Raw genomic sequence first — 18113 nt, 5'->3', positions numbered from 1 at the left:
TTAAGCTCCTCCAAGATGGCGGATGTGGGGTTAAGCATGCAGTATTATCCCGCATAGCAATGACCTTGCCAGAGGTGAATGCGGTGGAGGCCTCTGTCGAGGGCCTGTGGTGGCGGTGGCCGCCGAACCCCTAAAAACAAGCTACTGTTTACACCCGACCCATCTGGCCAGGACTCCAAAGCATTCTGCAGATATTGCCACGCTGGTCTCAAAGCTCATAAGAAGGATTTGTTACATTATGCAAAAACGAAAAAGCATTGCGATTAATTTCAGATGGAGAGGGTCGCAAAATCACGCCAAAAATCAAACCTGTAGAAATTGGTAGCACTGTTAAACAGGCAGAACTACCCTTAATGGGTGCGGGAAGCAGACGAAGAGTACAACCACGGTACCCCCTGCCTGTCTTAAGAGGCTACTAAAAGGAGCGACCAAGTAGTGATCAAATTAGAACACGAGACTACTTGTAATTAGTACCATCACGTAGGGAACACCATTGGTCGCTTTTACTTGCGCGTAGTACCACTATGTTACGTACAAAACAGGTTTGTGATTAGTAGCGACAGTGTGTGGCTCAGGATGCATTTTACAGTGCCTGTGATTCGTACCCCTATATAAGCGGCACCATGGGATGAGCGAAACCATGCTTAGTACCCACCATGTGAGGAACACCACTGGATAGTGCGAGTCCCTGTGGTTAGTCCACTTACGTGAGGAACGCCACACGTTTGCGTTTCCTATATAGGTTTGCGTTGCCTGTAAATAGCGCCGCAGTGTGCGAAACACCATAAATCTGTGTTACATATGCGCATTACATTACCTGTGAATAGTACCATTATGTGTGGAATACCGCGAGTCTACGCTACTTTTGATTAGTACCGCAACGCGAAAAATAACATGGTTCTACTTTCCTATCGATAAGTACTATTAAGAGGGGCCGATGACCTGGATTTTGGACCCATTTCGACTACAAGCATCATCGATTCAGTGACTCAACATGTCTCAAATTTCAGTGGTCTTAAAGTGGATGGGAATATAGATGACATTGTCTCAGAGTGGAACAGTCTCCAAGATAAACAATGGCACAACACATCAAGTGCTATGGCTTTCTGGGCTGAGGTTTTTGAAGACAAAGATGCAGCTGGAAATGATCTATTCTGTAATATTGGTAACTTTGCAATTAGGCTGCTAACGTTACCAGTATCAAATGTCACAGTGGAGCGCGCATTTTCAGTCGTTTCTATTATAAAAACAAATTACGGAACAGGTTATCGTTGGAACTAATAAATTCTCTATTTGCAACTAGATATTATTTAATTACGGAAAACATATGTTGTACTCGTTTTCAACCATCCCCTCAAATTATGAAAACGTTCAATGCGTCCATATATCATCACAAAAACGTTGAAATAAGTGACAAAGGGGAGGTGCTAGAAGATCTCGGGCACATTTTAAGACTTCTGCACGATCATTCAGCAGGAATACAAGAAAGACAAAACTTGTGAGTAGTTTTATTTTAAACAATAGCATGCATGGTTTCTAATAATTTTGTTGTGTGTTCCCAATCATCTTTTTGTGTACTGTAGTATTTCTGAAAATATTGTGTTTGATCATTACGATGGTGACGAAAATAATAATTGTGATTTCAGGGATTTTTGTCTCATTTAGAGGGATTTTAGAAGTGATTGGGGGAATTTAGACTTAGGAGATGGCAACACTGCTTACCGGAACTTGTCACTAGGCGCGTAAGTTGCGCACTGTCTGATACTGATATTGTATTGACTTTCGATAAGATTTTTTCATTCTCTTTACTTTACATCATCGTTGATTCCAGTTTCCAGCTCTGGACCTGCTGTCTGTCGTTAAGAGGAACAAGGTAAGTGTATTCCGAGTACCGTACAAAGTACTAATCTAATATTGAGGTTGGGGTGAGGGTTGGCTTTTAAAACATATTAAAAACCTACAACCTGTTTTCCAGTCAATGACCGGGTCAGGGATGGGGTGAATGAATGAAGCCCCCAACTTGCAGCTAGGATAGGAATTGTGCCGGCTTCTGAGGCCTGTCGCACTCTTCTTGGGCAATAATTAATGACTGACAGGTGAAATGAAATGATAATGGTGAATGTTGCTTGAAAGAAAGATGACAGGGAAAACCGGAGTATTCAGAGAAAAAACCTCTCCCGCCTCCGCTTTGTCCAGCACAAATTTCACATGGAGTGACCGCGATTTGAACCACGTTAAAACATATTCTTTACACTAATTTTATTTAATTTACTATCGTTTGTGTCTGTAGGAGTTACGTGACGTGATGTTGATTATTATCATTATTACGGATATGAACATGCGGTAGTAAGTTTTAAGTCGTAGGGTGGCAACCACAAGGATGTTGTATAAATTAGGCCTAAATTTTACTTAACTATCCAGTTCAGTTTATTGGCGGATCTAATACTGAAACACATCATGTGTGATTGAAAACACAGGTCCTCGAATAGTGTTGGTGCACATCGCCATGGTCCTCCAACTGAAGGCTGATTCTTCAGTACCGCACCTCGTTGAAATTTCTCCTTTCCCTTTGTTCTGGGATTATTTTATATTACTTCTTTTTAGCAGCGGTGAAGTGAGGATTTGTGGTCCTGTCTTACATTTAACCAATCTGCCCAAGGTGGCTTAAACCTAACTTCTAAGCACCAGTGTTGTAAGTAAACCCTGAACTTGTAAAGTGAGGTGCCAGAGGCCCCTGATATGTCTTATTTATCAATAACCACATGTAATCAAGTGATTAACTTAACCCTACACTGCATGACTATATTTACACCCACAGCTCTGAGGTGAAAAAATTATTGTAGGGAGATTAGATAATATGTAACAACACATTGACAACAAATTTTTTGGTAAAAATATAGAAAGGAGAACTGAAGGATTATTACATAGAATGTTACTTGAAATGCTTCCAATTTTACCTTATAATGATCGAGGAAGAGAGATGTGTTCAATACGCTTGCCAGGGACCAACCCGCCCGCCCTAGAAGTATATTTACTTTTATAATAAGAAATACTGTTTTAGACGCCATACTCCATTGCTTATAACGGTGATTGGTTCACGTAAGTAAGAGAATGACGTCACTGACACCTAGGATGAGGCCGAGAATTTGTTACCAACCATTGCAGAAAAAACAAATTATGAAGCGGCCCGGGAAGTTTGAAATGGCCTCGGCGCGAGGTATAAAGATTATTATTTTATTAGCTTTAAGGTATTTTTGCACCTCGAGGCCAATCTCTGTCATGAGAACAGTACGGGAGCCACATTCCCTTTGAGAGACTCTTAACTATGGCCGCGGCGCATACTGCCCGCACGGCAAGAAAAAAATGTAATTTAGTAGCTGTAACCTATCATTTTAAATCCAGGCCAAGCTCTGTCATGAGAACAGTGGCTCCCTTTGGGAGCCAGACTCCCTTCGAGAGGCTCTTAACTATGGCCGCGGCACATACTGTCCGCACGGCAAGAAAAAAGTTATTTAGGGGCAACCAACAGTTGGCAGAATTGTCGTACCTCTCGGCGCTCCCTCTCAGCGCTACTAGTGCGACAGTGAACTGACGTGCTCCACCTAGCGGTCGCTCGTGGTACTAAACCGTGAGTGCTCCTTTCTATAGCTTCGCCATAATGGCTTGCTCAAATGGATAGGTCATGTCCACAGTTCACCTGATGTGATAGCCTTTGAAACAATCTGCATTTTTTCAAACACAATGTAGCTCGATCACATCAATGACTGCTAATTTCAGATGACCACCAGCCATAAGACACAGCCTGCACGGTTGCTAGGTAACATCGTCTGGCCATCCATCCATACCTTACATCACAGCCTGCACAGTTGCCAGGGTTCCACTTGTGTCAAGCTAACTTCCATAATGCATATTTTCAGATGATCCGCAGCCATAAGACATTTATGTCAGAAGGAATTACAAATATTTGCTGAAGGTAAAAAACTCCATCTTGAGAAAATACAACACAGGTGCATGATGTAGCAAAAATGCTACATTCACATTTCATGATATTTTAGTAACAAATATTGTAAATTTAACATTATTAGACATTTTATGCTATTTTTGCTTTAGTCCATCTGCAAAGTAAGCTCGATTTTAAAAAATATTTCTTTAGGCATCTACATATTTGTATTTGTTTTGTTCTTCTTTCGTTGCCGTATGAGTGCCCACAATGGACATTCACAAGTATCACTCAGGGTCGGCTCTTCTGATCCTTAGAGAGTACTCCTGTGATTGGATAACTCTGCCACTGGAATGCCATTTCTATTCAAGGCCTTTTCGGCTGTACGTCGCCATGTTGCTTTCAGACGCTCATGTCCTGTCTTTGGTTCCTCGATTGCAAGAGCTCTCTTAACGGGATGATCTTCATCTTGACATTGTAATTGTTCTTTTAAAGATAAAAATTTCATAATGTTCCTTATTGAACTGTATCACAATTAAATTGAAACAAGAAATAAAGTGGTTCAACCTATTCAATACAAGTAAATAAGAAATGTAGTGTTACATTCTTATTTGATTAAAAGTGGTACCAGTTTCGACCACCAATCTGGGTCATCATCAACCGATATGAAAAAACAGTGCAAGGGAAACAAATTAAAGGATAAGTCTTTCACAAAAGCAGTTCAAGAAGCAATAAAAGACAATAGGGATTAGCACTGTACGATTTAAAATCATAAACCAGAAGAAGTCGATCATTCACTCATATGAAGCAAGGTGCAAGCCCCTGAAGAGTAACACAACACACGCAATGTCTGGCACTGTGCCTCAAAACGTTTATGAGAAGAGGTGAACAGTTCAGTGAACAAGCTGCGATCACTGCCAGGCGCAAAGTCACTTGGCTACCCACCGATTGACAACAGCTTTTACTACAACGTTCCCTTTCGACTAGTACGCTCACATCAACACGTCCAACAACTTTTCCCACAAATACTTCATCAAAGATGATGGCCTAATGATATCTACACAAACTCCAATGTAGCGTACAGCACCAGCATTCTAACTAGTATTTTCTCAAAAAGAACTACGCCATATGAAAATTCTTCAAAATTTATAGGCACATAAATGAAAATCAATACTTACCAACTCCAAGAACCAAAGACTATTACCAATGTTTGGCTTTCCTCAAGTTTTCAACACCACGCCATTTGACAATTAATTGGAATGTGCTTTCCGATTTTTAACTGTATTGTAATATCTTTTAAAATCACTTTTAGTATCAAGAATCAACCACCTATGTTATAATTCTCAAATAATTGTCATGTTTTTGGGCTCAAATATTATTAAGTAATAGTATACTACATTTTACAGTATATTGTAATAGTTGTTTAACGATCTCTAATCCATTTTACAAGAGATAGTTACTTCTTAACAGTATTCATAAGTCATTTCCAATCATGTACCTGATCTATTCCTAAGATAAAAATATGGCTGATGATGCCTACTATTGATAGGCAAAACATGTACCATCCAATGTATTCATTTTATGTTAACAATTTTGATGAGGACAAAGTCCTATTTTTGAGATTGTATTGTATTAAATAGGTGGGTAAACAATAAAAACATACTAGTGTTATTTAATACAAGGTATTAATGCTTCGCTTCATTGAAGCGAATCCAACATGTCGGCTCGGCACGTATTATTTGCACACTTTTTAGCGATAGATTTGTGTACGGGTTTGAGGAGTAAGGAGGGAGCTCTCGCGGTTCCGTTAGTACTGCCAGCTGAATGGAAATGAAATATGAATTGAATCGATAATATGATCGATCGATATGAATTTTCTAAACCTTTGTTATCTTAAGCCAACAACTGTGTCACACACATTATATAACATTTCTCGATGCGAATCTTATTCCTCGAGTGAATTCTGTAGTTTGGCTTTGCTGTGTAAATAACAACAGTACTAGTACGTAAAGTGTACGCCAGATGCTGCACAGCGATGCATAAGCAATTCATAGCTTGTGTTTCAAAGGTTGCCAGCACGAATCTCGGAGATTGCCGAGGTCGACCTATTCAGCACTAGGGTGTAAATCTATCGCTAAAAAGTGCGCAGATAATATTACCTCAGCTTTTCACCTGAAGGTGCCATTCGCCTTCCGACATCATAAAGTTAAAAAAGGTGAACATTTCATAACTAAAATTGTGTAACTGATAAAAATTCTTACGCGCTCACTCAATTATCTCATATTCTGGCAGGTGAAATGATCTACCCTTTTGACAGGACCTGTGATAAGTTAAATTGCTGTATTGGATGTCGTTAATTTAAATTCTTTCCCATGGAAAGAAAAGAAACTGGAAATATAGTTTTACAATTCGAGTGGTCTGTGTGTATTGTTAGCCACCCAAAGGTGTCATAATGTTTTAGCGATTACTGTAACGATTTGTAATTTCTACACCCGAGTGAATACTGAAGTGTGCATTAGGTGCAATTTTATCAAATCTTCCTTTTGCGATTTTCATTTGTAATTATTATTATTATTATTATTATTATTATTATTATTATTATTATTATATATTTTGCGAATGAGCCCATTAGGACTACGCAAAGTACTTAGAGACAGGCATTTGCCTTTCTTTGTGCCCACACTTCCTTCATTCGTTTGCTGTGTGCTTCTTTTCTCTCTTGAGACCATGTTGTTCCAGTCTTCTTCTTTGGTTTTTCCTCTTGGTCAACTTGCCACTTATGAACTTTGGTTCTAAAGATAACCCGGCTTTGGATGTCTTCAGGTGTAATTCCTGCCAGTTTGAGATCTGTTTTAATTTCGCCAGTCCATTTTATTGTCTCCGTTTTGGCTTTACTTCGGTTTTCATAAAATTCAACTATTTGCTTGGTAAGTCTATCTGGGTTCATCCTTTTTATATGTCCAAAGAATCTTAATCTGAGTTTTCTGATGTCGCTGTGAATGTTAGAAAATGGTTTGATTTCCTGTTTCCCACTAAGGCGGTACTGTTCATCTACGAGTTTTGGGCCTAAAATTTTTCTAATGATCTTGCGTTCCTTTTTCTGAATATTTTCTAGATCAGTTTTCCTGTTCAAAATTAGTGTCTCTGATCCATAGAGGCATTCTGGTTTTATAACTGTATTATAGTGTCTTAGTTTTGCATGCTTGGAGAGACACTTTTTGTTATAGATATTTTGGGTGAGTCTATACGCAGTTTCCATTTTTTGGCATCTAACTTCATTGGCTTCGGTTTCCATTCCATTCTCCTGAATTATTTCACCGAGATATTTGAATTGCTGGACCCGTTTTATTTTGCCTTATTTTGTCTCCATGACTTTAGGGGCTTCTTTGCTGCAGGTCATGATTCAGTTTTTTCAAACGATATTTGGAGGCAGACTTTTTCCGCTGTTTCTTTCAGGAGTTCGATCTGGTTTATGGCTGTTGAAACGTCACGAGTTAAGATTGCCAGATCGTCCGCAAATGCCAGGCAGTCTACTGCTAATTTGCCCCTACCAAGAGTGATTGGTTGGTCAATCTTGAGGACAGACTTCTGTTTGCGCCATTCCTGTATTACCTTTTCAAGGACGCAGTTGAAGAGTAGTGGAGAGAGCCCATCTCCCTGTCTTACTCCTGTTTTGATCGGAAAAGGGTCTGAGATTTCCCCCATGAATTTAACTTTAGATTTTGTGTCTGTCAATGTCTCTTTTACAATTGCGAGTGTTTTCCGGTCTAGACCCTGTTCTTTTAATATCTGAAACAGTGATTGACGATCAACTGAATCATAGGCCTTTTTGAAATCAACAAAAGTACAAACTACATTTTTGCTACAAATTCTCTGATGCCTTAGGATTAACTTTAGGTTCAAAATTTGCTCTGAACATGAACGGCCCGGTCTGAAACCTGCTTGATATTCTCCAATTTTTGGTTCTAGTTGCTGTTGGGCTCTATCGAGAAGGCACTGAGATAAAATTTTGTAGGCAACAGATACCAATGAGATTCCTCTGTAGTTATTTACGTCTGTTCTGTCTCCTTTCTTATGTAAAGGATGAATTAGTGCACTTTTCCAATCTTCTGGAATTTGTTCTGTTTCCCAAATCTCTTGGATGATACCGGTGAATTCTTTTATAGTATTTGGGCCTGCTGATTTGAGAATTTCTGCTATGATCCCATCCTCACCTGCAGCTTTATTCATTTTAAGTCGCTTTATCTGTCTGGTAATTTCTTCTTCATCCGGTGGTACTGAATTTGGGTTTGTGAAGTCAGGTTCCTGCGGTGGAAATCTTTGTGTTGGCTCTGGGCAGTTAAGCAGTTCTTCAAAATACCTTGCAGGTTCGGTGCAGTTTTCTTGATTGTTCAGTGCAAATTGCCCATTTACTTTCTTAAAGCAAAGGTTTTGTGGCTGATACCCTGTTAGCTTTGTTTTGAAGTTCTTGTAGAAATTTCGTGTGTGGTTTCTTTCGAAGTCCTTTTCAATTTCTAGTAGTTGATCTTTCTCGAATTTCCTTTTGGTCTGTCGGATTAATTTCGCTGCCTCTTTCCTGACTGCCAAAAACATTTTGTGATTCTTATCGGTCTTTTTGCTGTTCCGCTTATTGTATGCATTCTGCCGGGATTGAATGTCTTGTTCACAGTCTGCGTTCCACCAAGGGTGTTTTTTTCTTTTCTGCAGAGGAATCGGTGTTTGTGCTGTTTCAATTAGTTTGGTCTTGAGTTGCTGCCAATTGTTGGACTGCTTTTTCTCTAATTCTTCAGTGAGAGATGGCTGGATCCGACTAGTATCAAATTTCAGAATTATTTGCTTCCTTCTTCTGAACCTTTGGGGTATCAACTGTAGTTTGACTCTTGTCAGATAGTGGTCTGAGTCTATGTTTGCACCCTTCCTTACTTGGACATTCATAATTTCTCTGTGGTTTGGGTATGAAATTGCCACGTGGTCAATTTGAAACTCGCCCAAGAGGGAGTTGGGTGATCTCCATGTCATTTGTTTAGAAGGTTTCTTCCTGAATTGAGTCGACATGACTTTAAGGTTGAATGCCCTGCAGAATTCGACTAATCTCTGTCCATTTTGGTTCGTCCAGTTATGTGCTGGGAATTTTCCAACTGTTTTCCTGTATTTCCTTTCCTTGCCTAGCTGAGCGTTGAAATCTCCTAACAGAATTTTGACGTGGTTTTGAGGAATTTTTGATGCTGTTTCTTCTAGTATTTCCCAGGATTTGTCTACCTTCTCATGATCTGTTTTATTGTCCTCATTGACTGGCATATGTGCATTGATCAGTGTGTATGATTTGTTTGCACACTTTAGGGTGATTGTCATTAGCCTATTGTTAACACATTTCACACCTGTTACTGAGTTAAGTATGCTCTTCTTGACTGCAAAAGCAACTCCTAAATGGGGTGTGTTTTTGAGAATCCGTTTGTCTGTTTTACTTTTGAAGAGTCTGTAGTTCCCGAAATCCATTGCGTGTTCGTCGGTCAGCCTCGTTTCTTGGAGTGCCAGTTTTTCTATTTTTTGATCATTTAGGGTTTGCTCTAGTTCGTACAACGTCCCTGCCCACAAGAGAGAATTTATGTTCAGTGTTCCGAAAAATGTTTTGCTGTTTGGGCGAAGTTGGCCAGAGGTCTTCGACTCCCTCTGTTTGCATGTCCAGCCAGACTCCCCAGAATCCGATAGTCTGGTTGTGCTGCTAATGTCAGCAGTGGATTGGTTACCACCTGGGGTACAAATTTGTTTTCTGCCACGCCTCATGGTACTTGATTATCCAAGTATTGGACCGTAGTCCAGTTTCATAGGACTGGAGTGGATAGTTCCAGAACATACATTTCCAGCCGCACCTCTGGTGAACAGACGCTGACCACTTTGCCGCTTGCTGCAAGTCAGGCGCGAAGTGGATTTCAGTCAGTTCTTCCGCCCTCTCCGCCATCGGGATGAATCCTCTTATGCCGTCAAGGCTGTTGACCATTTTCCTTGTTCCCTCAGTTGATCCGGGGGTGCTTATTTGGCTATGCCTTATTCGCACCTGCCCTGCATATCTACAGGAACTTTCCCTATCAGCCATTGGGACGTGCCGTGTCGGGGTTGAGGGCCCCCACCCCAGTGTCTTACATAGAGTTATGCCTAACACGTACTCAGTTCAGAGCTAGACCCCACGCAAGCTGACCGGGCACGGATTATTATTATTATTATTATTATTATTATTATTATTATTATTATTATTATTATTATTATTATTATTATTATTATATATAATTCGCTGGGGCCATCAAGGACCACGTTAAGTCCTGTTGCATTTGACACTGATCTTGGCCTTCTTTAGAACCCAAATTTCCCTCATTCTTTGTGAGTGGGCCTGCTTACGCTCCTCTGTCCAAGGGGCACCGCGTCTTCTCTTCGGTTGCTCGTCTCGGTGTAGCCCGTTCGTCAATATTTTCTTGCGGAAGAGATCTCTGTTAAGGGCATCTTCAGCTGAGATATGTAGCATTTGCAGGTCTTCTTTGGTATTTCTAAACCAGGGAATTGTGGTTTTGGGGTTTGAATCAAAAAAGTGAAAGATTTCTTTAGTTAACTTTCTTCCGTCCATTCTTTTCAGATGACCGTAAAATCGTGCCCGTCTTTTTCTGATTGTGTCGGTAATTTTCTCTATTTTGCTGTAGACTTCCTCGTTGGATCTCTTTTGATGGATTCCATTTCTGTACTTTGATCCCAAGATTCCTCTCACAATTTTGCGTTCTCTTTTCTCCAGTTCTTCAAGGAGTCCTTTGTTGGCATTTAGAGACAGGGTTTCGGCTGCATATAGAACTACTGGCTTCAGAACGGTTTCATAGTGACGTATCTTGGTGTTTTGGGAAAGGCATTTTTTGTTGTAGATTGTGCGGGATGTTTGGTAGGCCATTTCCAGTTTGCGTACTCGCTCCTGAAGTGCTTCTTTGTCCAGTCCATTTTTCATGATGATCTCACCCAGGTATTTGAATTTGTCTACTCGGGTGATGTCCCCGTATTTTGTATGGAGTTTTGGAGGAGCCTCTTTGATGTTAGTCATTACTTCTGTTTTCTCAAACGATATCTGCAAACCAGTTTGTTCGGCAATTTCCTTTAAAATTTCAACTTGAGCTCTAGCGGTTTCTATGTCGTTTGAGAGAACAGCAATATCATCGGCAAATGCTAAGCAGTCTGTTGCGATCCCCTTGGATTTGGTTCCTATTCTCAATGGACTATAGTTGGTTTCCTGTAATCTCATCCGCCAGGTTCTGATGATCTTTTCAAGAACACAGTTGAAGAGTATCGGGGATAGCCCATCACCTTGTCGGACTCCTGCTTTGATGTCAAAGGTATGCGAGAGACATCCGTGGAACTTCACCTTAGATTTTGTATCGGTCAGGGTGGCTCTAATTAATGCCAGCAGTTTCAAATCAACTCCAAATTCATTTAAGATGTTTAGCAGGACTTCCCGGTCAATGGAGTCGTACGCTTTGTTAAAGTCCACAAAGACAGACACATACTGCTACTATTATTATTATTATTATTATTATTATTATTATTATTATTATTATTATTATTATTATTTTATCTCTTACTTATTTTGTTTGGTAGCTACTGCTTCTGAAGCTACCCTCTATTTATAGCATTGTCATGGTATGCTTCCTTCTTTTGTTATGTTGACAACGGTTCTGATTAGTGCGCATTGTTGCGGTGTGAGTTGATTGTTGTGATGGTGTCCAGATGCTGGTGGTTGTGTGATTATTTTGTGCAGTTGGTGTGATGAACTGGGTCACGGAAAGACATTTATTTCTTTTAATATTATTGTTTAACCTTATGGTTGGTTCTCAAGGTTAAAATTAATTCATTTTGACATGGGCTGTACACTTTATTCAATTTTGCCCTACCTTAAAGTTACTTCTTGATATTATCGACCTGGTTTGAGGACACGGATAGATTGTTTCCTTTAAAATGCTGTCATGTTCACTAGGGTATTTTAAACCATGTTGTAATTATCTTTGGTAGTTGGGCCTGTTGGCTTTTAATTGTTTTCTAAGAATTTGGTAAAGGTCTAGTAGATGGGTAAATTGTAGGGCTGGTCGTACCCAGGAAGGTGTACATAATTTATTAATTTTAATGAGTACTCATTATATCCTCCCTTTTAAAAAAAGTAAAGGGAACCGAGCTCGAGGTTCAACTTAAATTACAACTTGAGTTTGATTTTTAAACCTTCTTGTACTCTATTCATTGGTTAAGTTTGAAGACTTCTAGTTCTGTGATCATGCTTTTAATAGTAGTTCTCTTTTTAAAAATGAACCTTGTTTGAAGTTATTTAATTTGTCTCAATTTGAATTCTATGTTTTACTAGCTGATGTACCCGTGCTTTGCTACGTAATTCTACATTGTATACAGAATTCTAGATTAGTTTTAGGTGCCTTCCCCTAAACTACAATTTGATCAAGGGTGAATAAAATTGTTTATAGCTTAGACTGTGGTTTCTTATTCCCCGACTCTCTATACCGATTTTCTTTAAATTCTGTTCACCCATTTTTTCGTGACTCGGCGTTGATATGGCCTTAGCAACAAAAATACAAATTTGTGAATATCTGTTATAGCCGGTACAGTAAAAATTTGTCACTAATGATCGGAAATTTAATTCTATATAACTTTAATTATGTATTATTTATCGATAGGACCACTAATAATGTAAATATTTGAGAATTAAATTTCAGGCCTTCCCCTAAACTATGACTTCACTCAGTGTGAATAAAATGATTTACCACTAGATTGTAGTGGCTCATCCCCTGACTTTACATACCGATTTTCATTAAATTCTCTTCAGCAGTTTTCTCGTGATACGTGTACATACATACATACATACATACATACGGACAGACAGAAACTACGGAAAAGAAAAAAATGTGTTTCCTTGTTACCATGGACATGATCAATGCGAAAATACCATTCTTTTCAAATTCTGAGCAATGTACAGACAAAACTCTTATTTGATATATATATAAAAATATATGTTGGGCCACCCACCCTGCTTTGCGTTCTTAAATTTTTTTTAAATTTGGTCCTGAAGTGTGACGGTGAGTTGTTATTGTAGTTGAATTGCTCTATTCTTTGATCTTATTCCACTCTCTGTTATGGTCCTAGACCTTTGGTTTTGCCCAGATTCCATTGCTTCCCAGTACTATGTCTTTAATTATTGAGGCCTGCCCTAAGCGGTTGGTGTGTTTTTCGCGCTGGATTGGCCTCTTAAACTCTTAGTGGTTGGGCTAGCAATCGAAGACCTGGGCTGCGATGTTGTGCCACCAGTTGTTTCATTGTCCTTTTCCTCGGTTGTTAGTACGCCGCAACACCAGCCAAATGCTGGGGCTGTATCTTAATTAAGGCCATGGCTGCTTCATTCCCACTCCTAGCCCTTTCCTATCCCATCGTTGCCATAAGACCTGTTTGTGTCGGTGCTATGTAAAGCTGTGATGATGTACAAAATTATTGAACTGTGTAATTAATTGGAAAGATGTATATATTTAATTAGTGGGAGGTCATTTTTAATTATTATGTTTATATGTAAGGTTTGTAGTCGTCCATTTCACATCATCATTTCATTTCTTTGTATTATGGCTATAACGTATTCTGAACGAACGACTTCTGGAGTAAAGTATTATAACACCACTCGTATGTGATGTGGTACATGGAGGGAGATTTTGGAGCCTATATATATATCTACGACAAAAGCTGGAGAGGCAGTTCTATCATTCTATCGGTCAATACTAATCTATCATCACATCGGAGAAACACGCATACAGCGAGAAGTAAGAGAAGGACAAGGTAACATTGAGAGACAGTCATGGAGGGATTTACAGTAAGGAAACAGAATTACCGAAGTTCAATGGGAAGCAAACTTTTTAAATAATTTCTAGTTTCAGCCGACTAAAAGAAGTTTTCTCCACACAGTGGCGGGGCAAGTGGCTTGATACTCTCAGCGATGGAATACCTAACAAAGTGGAATTTGGACTTCTTTTCTCATATAAGCATAGTAATACTAATGAAACAATGTTAGATGTAAATATGAAAAAAAGCATTAATTACAAACACAATTTGAAATTAATAAAAATTCTCAAAAATGTGATAAATATATTGGCCCCATTTTATGTTTCTGTGTCAAAAATACAACTACTAAATGAATTCAGTGCTTAGACATAATTTTTGAAACTGCAAGAATATTCCTTTATCTCAAAAAGACCGAGCTCGATAACTGCAGTCGCTTAACTGCGGCCAGTATCCAGTAATCGGGAGATTATGGGTTTGAACCCCACTGTCGGCAGCCCTAAAGATGGTTTTCTGTGGTTTCCCATTTTCACACCAGGCAAATGCTGGACCTATCTGTGTCGGTGCGACGTAAAGCGAATAGCAAAAAAAATCTCAAAAAGGGTAGAAATGATAAAGCCTCAAAATACGACTAAAACTCTCTGTATACAGCGGTTAACATGTTACAAATATACCAGTGTTCAAAGTGTTAATCGATGGGGATTTTTTATTTTTTTTTCCAACAAAAATTGTCGTAGTAATATTTAAAAATCTTTTCCTGGCTGAGTGGCTTACACAGTTGAGGCGCTGGCCTTCTGACCCCAATTTGGCAGGTTCGATCCTGGCTCAGTATGGTGTGGTATTTGAAGGTGCTCGAATACGTCAGCCTCATGTTGGTAGATTTACTAGCACGTTAAAGAACTCCTGCGAGACTAAATTCTGGCACCTTGATGTCTCTGAAAACTGTAAAAGTAAGTGGGATGTAAAGCCAATAACATTATCATATTGAAAAATCTTTGTATCAGGTGGATTGTGGTATGCAGTAAAAGTGGTTCCTAAAGATTAACAACAGCAGACCCGGTGTTGCTGGCCATGCATTACTTTTGCTCTGAAGGATAACCATTATTTCCAGAGCATGTGTTTAAAGGTGGTGTCACTGTTTAGTATTTTTAGGCGCTGTATAATATTTATTGGCGAAGATGAGAAATGAAGGACATGTTCAAATTCAAATTTTTAAATCACTGTGCGTGAAAACTGATTGTGAATGGTCCTTCTATTGCGTTCAGAATACACTCAACAGGTAATAACACAGTGTTGCTGAAATGCTTGCAATAGTCGGTTGTGGTGATGAAGAGTATTTTGTAATTGATAGAATGATATCTCAGCTGCAGGTTGCCCAGGAAAGATCCATGTTACTCTGTAATCTTCTGAAATTGACTAGCAGGCATCCTTCATGGTGTCAGATTAAAATTATTATTATTATTATTATTATTATTATTATTATTATTATTATTATTATTATTATTATTATTATTATTATTATTATTAATGTGTACAACTTTCTCATTAGGAGTTATCCATGAAATACATTTGCAAAAATGCCTTAAAATTTAACCCCTCTCCCCCCCATTGTAACACACTGTAACAATGCTTAACCCCACAAGTGCCAATGCTATATTCTGTACTGCCATGCATTGAAACTATAGTGGTTTAGAAAATATTCTATAAAATCGGTAAATATTTTCAGAAACCAACAATATAGACACCATTTTGATGAGAAAGAGTTTTTCAGATAGAAATACATATAAAAAATGCAAATATTAGAACTAAAGATCCTTAAATAGAAAGCAAACTTTTTGTTAGTTTGAATTCTTGTTATCTTGAAAACACAAAGTAAAAGTGCACCCAAAAAAAAAAAAAGAAATATGCAAAATGTTCCCCATACAATGCTGAAATAACTCTGAAAGTTTCAAGAAAATCTATAACTAATTAGCACTTTGTCGCAATAGGGGAAAAAGAAAACATTCACTTTTTTCTTGTAGTTATAATAATAGTGGCGTATGGCCTCCGGAGAGGCCTGGTGTGGATCTTTTTCTCGTAGACGGCCTAACAGGCGACCTGCTTGTCTATGAAGATGAGGGCCTTACCTAGGATGATTTCTAATGCTGAGGACGCCACACACACCCAGCCCTCGATCCATTGGAATTAACCAATTAAGGTTAAAATCCCTGTCCAGCTGGGAATCGAACCCGGGACCCTCTGAACCGTAGGCCAGCACGCTGACCATTCAGCCAACAAATCGGACTCCTGCAGTTTATTCTCATTCTACTTCCTCTTCCTGGGCTTTCTTCCTTTTGTGTTCCCTTGGCTGTGAAGAAGTGCTCTGATTGATCCCAGCATGTTTTATGGACTTCCACATGACGTCCTGGATACCAGTGGAAGATAGGAAAAACTAGAAAGGTTCCACCTTTTCAATACAAAAATGTTATAGGTTTATTTATAACATGTATTTGCACTTGGGACTAGTTTCGACGCTGTGTTGGCGTCATCATCAGCCAAAAAATGGGAAAATAGGCCAGTGTGTAGGCATTCATATTACACAAGGTGTTACATTAAACAATACAAATCTTGCAAGGAGATAAAAACATGGATGAATATAGAAACAAATGAATCGTTGAGAAAGCAAAAGTTATACATGTTAAAAAATAACCTTAACCACACATCTTGCAGTGCGAAAATATTCTTCTTGAATGATTCCTGAGTATAAAACACACGCGCACACATTTCTGAAGAGCCAGCAGGCAGGACAAAGTAAAGTGAAACCTTAAGGGATCTTCTGAGAAGAGTTCATCATTTTTCTATGTTCCGATTAAATAATGAAGTCTCCCTTGAGTTCCTGATAAGCATACACAACAGGAAATTCTCCTTCACTCTCAACAATAGCTATAAAGACCAACGGTAAATTTCATTTTTCAAAGACGTGAAAGCATGATCTTGAACGTGATGTAACTCCTTTCATTTAACCCATTTTTTACACAAGGTGTTGCATTAAATAATATATCTCACGAGGAGATAAAAACAGGGACGAATGTAGAAACACATGCACCGTTGAGAGAGCAAAAGTTGTACATATTGAAAATAAGCTTAAACACATAACTTGCAGTGCGAAAATATTTGAATTTGAAAGATTCTTGAATAAAAGACGCACGCGCACACACTTCTAAAGAGCCAGCAGGCAGGAAAAAGTAAGGTGAAACCTTAAGAGTTCTTCTGAGAAGAGTTCATCATACTTTCAATGTTCCGACTAACTAATGAAGTCTCGTTTGAGTTCCTGATAAACATACAACAACAGGAAATTAAACAATATACATCTTACAAGGAGATAAAAACAGGGAAAGTTATACATATTAAAAATAGTCTTAACCACACATCTTGCAGTGTGAAAATATTCGTCTTGAATGATTCCTGAATACAAAACACACGCGCATACAATTCCGAAGAGCCAGCAGGCAGGAAAAAGTAAAGTGAAACCTTAAGAGTTCTTCTGAGAAGAGTTCATCATTTTTTCTATGTTCCGACTAGCTAATGAAGTCTCCCTTGAGTTCCTGATAAACATATACAACAGGAAAATCTCCTTCACTTTCAACAATAGGTATAAAGACCAACGGTAAATTTCATTTTAAATATTGTGCAGAGACGTGAAAAGCATGATTATGAACATGATATAACTCCTTCATTTAACCCAATTTTTACACAAGGTGTTACATTAAACAATACACATCTTACGAGGAGATGAAAACAGGGCCGAATGTAGAAACAAATGCATCGTTATGCATATTAAAAATGAGCTTAACCACACAACTTGCAGTGCGAAAATATTTGCCTTGAATGATACCTGAATACAAAAACGTACGCGCACACATTTCTAAAGAGCCAGCAGGCAGGAAAGAGTAAGGTGAAGCCTTAAGAGTTCTTCTGAGAAGAGTTGTATTTTAAATACTGTGTAGAGATGTGAAAGGATGATCTTGAACATGATATAACTTCTTCATTTAACCACCTATGAAAGTCTCTCTCTATATTACATAGCTTCAAAAACAACCATTCTGTAGATGCACAAAATAGTCTTGTAATCTTCACAGGTCCGGTATTCAGCTCGACAAGAATATAAAATTGGTATTCAGGAATACGTTTTTGAGAGTTTGGAGGTTGACTGCGCCAGATTTGTGGTGTATTGTTGCAGCATTACGTGTAGGGGGGGGGCAGGTTTCTGTGATGTTTATTGCGGGACATGAGGCGGAAAAGCTATGTCGCGAGTTGAAGAAGAAACAGAGCGTGTTGTATAGTT

General features: G+C 38.7%; 1 protein-coding gene across 1 annotated transcript in view; it reads left to right on the top strand.

Annotated features, from left to right (window-relative positions):
• The first annotated feature begins 1752 nt into the window (after positions 1-1752).
• Positions 1753-18113, top strand: part of LOC136886712 (uncharacterized) — a 141363-nt gene continuing 125002 nt past the window's right edge. The window contains exon 1 of the mRNA XM_068230926.1: positions 1753-1873. The gene's annotated coding sequence lies outside the window, so the exon portion shown is untranslated. The remainder of the gene's footprint in view (positions 1874-18113) is intronic.

This window comes from Anabrus simplex, chromosome X, assembly GCF_040414725.1.
Source record: "Anabrus simplex isolate iqAnaSimp1 chromosome X, ASM4041472v1, whole genome shotgun sequence".
In the NCBI taxonomy this organism is placed as follows: Eukaryota; Metazoa; Arthropoda; class Insecta; order Orthoptera; family Tettigoniidae; genus Anabrus; species Anabrus simplex.
The sequence above is the reverse complement of the archived record's forward strand: the minus strand, read 5'-3'. Positions and strand labels throughout refer to the sequence as shown.